The 5930-nt window shown below is 41.0% G+C and overlaps 1 pseudogene; it reads left to right on the forward strand.

Moving 5' to 3' along the window:
- The first annotated feature begins 952 nt into the window (after nt 1-952).
- LOC118523228 (E3 ubiquitin-protein ligase Hakai pseudogene) lies at nt 953-2251 on the forward strand (annotated as a pseudogene).
- Nucleotides 2252-5930: the final 3679 nt, after the last annotated feature.

Raw genomic sequence — 5930 nt, forward strand, 5'->3', positions numbered from 1 at the left:
ACAGATATTCTTATATACAAATACTATGATATAGGATTCTGTATAAAAAGGATTTCTAAGTCCTACCGGATGACCCTGTACTCTGTGAAGAAGCTACTCTGTGCAGTGTCTCACAAACTAGTGTCCCAACACTGAGGGGACGTATACCAGCGTGCTACATACAGCATTTGGTACACATCCCGCACAGCTTCCTGGGGTATCACTATTACTCAAAGGCTTTAGGGGCAGGGAGAAATTCAAGTAATTTAACTAAGTAATTAAAAGCAATATTTTTTTATTAAAATGAACCAACATTCTAAAAGAAAGTAAAATAAAATAAACCGACATTTAAAAAAAAAGTTATCTTCATATAATTTTAAGGTAACGTACAACTATTCAAAGAAATAGTTTGCTTCCAGCGGTACTTAGAACTTTGCCCCCTCACCCTCACAGTTAAATTTACTTTTCTCTACGACTAGCGGAACTTTGGCAGAAAAAGTTTGAGAAGCCAGAGCTACAGCATCTTGACAAGAAGCTATCCAGTGTCTATTTGAACATTTCATATAATGGATGGGCTTTCACCCAAAAAAGGAAAGCACTTGCATTATTCAAAAAACCTTTATGAGTGCACTGGCTGCCTCACCTGCCTCAAGTCTATGCCTTCGGGTATTACTGCGCCTACCTGCTCTCTCCCCACCCCCCACCGCCTTCCAGATTAGTCTCTTTTCTCCAGTTAATGGCTACTTTTTCTTCAAGCATAAAAAAAAAAGGGCAGTCTAACCAAACTCCGCTCTGAAACACTTCCTGTTTTTCCTGCCTGACTCCATCACTGGAATGGGGGTATGTAAGAAGAGGTCAACGTTCGGGCAACCCGCTTGCACTTCCGCCTCACTGGTTCAACAGGGTAGGGCGCATGCGCTCCCTGGGTCAGTGAGGTTGACTTCCGTTCCCATCGTGCCCTGCAAGCTGAATCATGGAGAACGCTGAAGCGCCCAATCTTAGTGCGGAAGAACGGTACGACTTTAATAGGGGTGGATCGTTTAGATATGAGCAGAAATCTAGTGAAGATATTTTCTGGGACTTTCAGATAAACATCTTAGGTGAAAAGGATGACACCCCAGTTCATTTCTGTGACAAATGCGAATTACCCATTAAAATCTATGGGCGAATGATTCCATGTAAGCATGCTTTTTGCTATGCCTGTGCTATTTTACAAGAAAAAAAAGGCGATAAGTTGTGTCCAGGCTGTAGTAAATATGTTCACCGAATTGAGGAGCATGCGCAAGGTTCTCTATTCATGTGCAGCGCTGTTCAAGGATGCAAGAGAACATACTTGTCTCAAAGAGATTTAGATGCTCATATCAACCACCGCCATATGAGATCCGGAGAACCTGCTGCCCGTCCTTAACTTGAAAACGTTCATCCTACGTATTGTTCCAGCACCACATGAAATCTCTGATCATTTTATAAGGCTGCCAGACAAGCATCATATGAACCGTATTCCAACAAGGCGGCATATTATACCACTTCCTTTCCAACATGTACTGCATAAGCCATATCATCAGCCGTAAGAAGATATTTGTGCTCCTCCAACGGAATTCATTGTATACAGCTTCACCTCAACTTCCTTCAGCAGTCAGGAAACCTTTGTATTTCAACAAGAAAACATAGCAACTTAATAACTGTCCCTATTCAGAAGGACTCAAATTCAGGTGCTTGAGAACCACTACCTCCTGTCTCCACGCCTGAGCTCACCATCATCCTGAATATCAGGGTCAACCAGTGGTATTGAACTCTCATCATATCACGCCTCCAGAGCAACATTTTGTACTGTACTCTTACCTCCACCACCAGTAAGCCATCAAATACCACATCCTTCCCAGATTGCCAAGTGCTTCTCACTTGATTCACAGCCAAGCTTCAGGTCTGCCAATGACTTCTTCTCCATCGCCTTCTCCATAGACATATTATTGCTCAGATGCTACCTTATATGAAATATTTTCCTCCAGGACCTGTACCACTTCAACAGGATAGTTCACTTGTAAGTACACACCCTTCTCACCATTGTAATTCACACTCTTTACCCCAATTCACTGAAAGTCAAGGAACTCTGAGTCCTCCATTTATAAAACTAGGGGAAGGGGAAGTGAGTATGTAGCCTGCACCCAGAGGGCCAACCCTTCCTCCATGAGTGTAGGGTCGATCTTCTCTAACCCTACTTTTTGGACTGGATCATCCAGATCAGACAAGATACAAACCATATTACCAATGATAATAGTATTTTGAACAGAAGATATGATGAGGAAAAAAAAACTTAAATATTGTCAACCTTCTAATTAAGCTTTGACCATTTGGAGCAGGAAAGCACCTCTTACAGAGGTGGCTATAAAACACTTAAAGTTTTGTCTCTTAAAATGGTTTTAAACCTTGAGCTTAGGAATGTTTTCAGGTACGTTACAATTGTGCAGAAAAGTGGCTCAGTGGAGCATAGCTATGCTTTAACAGCTTTGCTCCTCTTCTGTGGTAAATTGACCCAGAAGCAACCATTTGCAATATTATTTCCTGAAAAAGAAAATTGTGTTCTACTTTCAGAAGTGTTGTTTTTGTTAAAACATGCTTAGTTGTTGTTGTTGTTGTTTTTAAGATTTTATTTATTTATTTGAGAGAGACAGCAAGAGAGAGAACAAGAGCAGGGGCAGAGGGAGAGGGAGAAGCTGAGCAGGGAGCCCAATGTAGGCTTCCATCCCAGGACCCTGAGGGCATGACCTGAGCCGAAGGCAGATGCTTAACCGACTGAGCCACCAGGTGCCCCAAACATGCTTAGTTTTTCTTGTGATATATTTTGTTAACTGGGGTAAAAGGTGTAAATTTCAGTATGGTTATAAAAAACAATAATGCCTTTATACACAAATCTATTTCTCTATAACTTCTAATCTTCTTGTTTCTAGGCCCAAATTACTTTTGTTTTTAAGTAGGCTCCACGGTGGAGCCCAACATGGGGCTTAAACTCACAACCCTGAGATCAAGACCTGAGCTGAGATCAAGAGTCAGACACTCAACCGACTGAATCACCCGGGTGCCCCCCAAATTCCTTTTTCTTTAATGTAGCTGAGGCTTTGTGACCCAAACTATCTGCAGGCTGAGCCCTGTCCTAGATTCTAGAGGCCATAAACCAAAAGTATCTAAGTAGCTCTAGCCCTAATCTGTCAAACCCAGCATCAGATCCCTCTTGCTACTCCAACCCTGACCTTATGTACCGTTTATAATGGGGCATTGCCCCTTTGCTGTGTTAAAAGATAAACTGAGTTATACGCAACTAATGAATCATTGAACATCATATCAAAAACTAATGATGTACTATACTTTGGATTTTTTTTTTTTAAGATTTTATTTATTAGAGAGAGAGACACAGCGAGAGAAGGAACATAAGCAGGGGGAGTGGGAGAGGGAGAAGCAGGCTTCTCCCGCGGAGCAGGGAGCCCGATGCGGGGCTCGATCCCAGGACCCTGGGATCATGACCTGAGCCGAAGGCAGACGCTTAACGACTGAGCCACCCAGGTGCCCTATACTTTGGATTATTGAATTTAAATTTAAAGAACGAAAAGAAATTAAAATAAAGTATAACTTGAACAATAAAAAAATATTCATTAATACTAAAAAAAAAACTGAGGAGGGGTGTCTTGCTGGCTCAGTGGGAAGAGCATGGGACTCTTGATCTTGGGGTCATGAGTTTGAGCCCCACATTGGGTGTAGAGATTACTTAAAAAAAATGAACAAACTTTAAAAAAAGATAAACTGAGGCATATTAAACGTTTTAAGAGTTTATTTGAGCAAAAATCAATTTGAATCACACAGTATCTAATTTTGCAGATAGAAATTGCTCTGATGAGCTACATAAAATGAAAGACTTATATAGGTAGAAGGGAAAAGGGACAAGGAAGTTATACTAGGCAAAAAAGCAGACGGGTCATTGCAAGGTTACTTTCCTTTAGGGGATGGCAGGGCTCTATCAGGCAGATTACTTAACTAGTGCTGGTCAGGTGATTCCTGATTGACTGGTTTAAGATTGCATTTCTGGGAGAACTGAAACTACAACTAAGTTATGTCTTGGTTTGGTGACATGGGGCTTAGCATAAATGACTCCATTTTGTTGTCTTGGTTTTACACCTGAAAGTCAGAGTTCACCGCACACTCTAGATCCAGCTACTAAGGCCTTTTCTTCTTCCTGTGTGTGAGACCCTATCTGGGTAATTTATTAGGTACAATAGGCCCTCTAGGATCGTGAGCTTGACTACTCTTTGCCAGCGTAAGGGTAAATCTAAAAAAAATTACTTTAAAAAATTCCCTAGTGCAAAAGTAGAGAACTTTCCTCTCCCCCGCCTCCACTTTTCTCTTAAAATTTCCTTCAGAAAATGAGATTATAATTGCTAGCTCAGCCTCTTTAAAATGCATGTAAACGTTTTTCAAAGCTAAATAAGCCTCTTTCAGTTTTGCATACCAGGAATGTCATTGCTGGGGGCCAAGGAGCCATCTCTTTGAATATGAACACCAATATGGGTTAACATGTATAGGAAAGGGTAAGAGGGTTTTTTCTGGTCTATACAATCTCTTTAGCAGATTGTCTGTCAATGCATGTTGCAGTCCCGTTTAATGCTTTTTCAGTAATAAAACCATTTCGTTCTTGTCTATGTTTTATGAAGAAGTTTATTGGCTTGGCAGGAAGTTTTATATTTAATTATATTTTCCCAACGATTTGGCAATAAGGATTTATCTGGCAATTCCTGAATTGGGTGGATCACCTGAAAGTCTTGCAGACACACCACAGTCAGGTAAGAAACCCTGAATTAAGAAAAGTCTCCTTTCTTGCTCTCCACTATTTTGGAATACTAGCCAGATGAACTACCCTCTCCAAATTCAAGATTTTATTATTGAGTAAGCATAGGTGATACCAGCTCTAAAATCCCCATCAGGATCACTATTAACTTTGATGGTAGAAAAATTGTAGAAAGCCAGAAATGTTGCCTGCAGGGCTTTTCCTTAAATTGTTAATATCTCTCTGTCACATTTGGAATGGGCGTATATATAAGAATCCAGTCTTATGGTGGTGATGACTGTTTCTTTGATTTGGACAAATGAACATATTTGCAGGGGTTCTTAGACGTGCCTCATTCGAAGCATATGAATTAGTGCTATTTACTGGATGACTATCATTCTAAGGAGAATGTAAAAAGTGATTTGATAACCAGAAAGACTGAGAACAATGGAAGAGCAAATGGAAAAACTAAAGCACTTTCTCTTCCATAGAACCACCCTCTTTTCTGTGCTGTACCAATTCTCTCTGCATCTCTTAATCTTTCCCTACATCATATTGACTCCTGAGAAGAAGGAAGCAACGATCTTTTAGATGGTGGTTCCCATCGTGAGTAGATATCCCTGCAAGGAAAGACAAGGGCACAACTTCTCCAGCTGGTACCTAATTATGTGCCCTGTTTGAGGGCACATGCTTGTATGCCCGGCGTCCTAGCCTGGTACTGCTTCATGTCTCAGCCCTGAAATCCACTTCTAAGAGTTCCTTAGGAAACACACAACATGTAGCTAGGAAAGCAAGCATGATAAAGAAACGTGATCAAGAAATAATCGGGGGGGATGCCTGGGTGGCTCAGTCGGTTAAGCCTCTGCCTTCGGCTCAGGTCATGATCCCACGGTCCTGGGATCAAGTCCCACATCGGGCTCCCTACTCTGTGGGGAGCCTGTTTATCCCTCTGCCTCTGTCTCTCATAAAATCTTTAAAAAGAAAAAGAAAAAGAAATAATTGGGAATTTGGATAAAAGATTATGTCTCTGTATGAAGGCAACAGGATAGAATGGCTGCATTGGCCACATGGAAAAAGACAAGAAGTGTTAGGCCTGATACATATCAACATGAGAAAAGAAACCAAAGTGCTATATAAT

The sequence above is a fragment of the Halichoerus grypus genome, chromosome X (genome assembly GCF_964656455.1).
Source record: "Halichoerus grypus chromosome X, mHalGry1.hap1.1, whole genome shotgun sequence".
In the NCBI taxonomy this organism is placed as follows: domain Eukaryota; kingdom Metazoa; phylum Chordata; class Mammalia; order Carnivora; family Phocidae; genus Halichoerus; species Halichoerus grypus.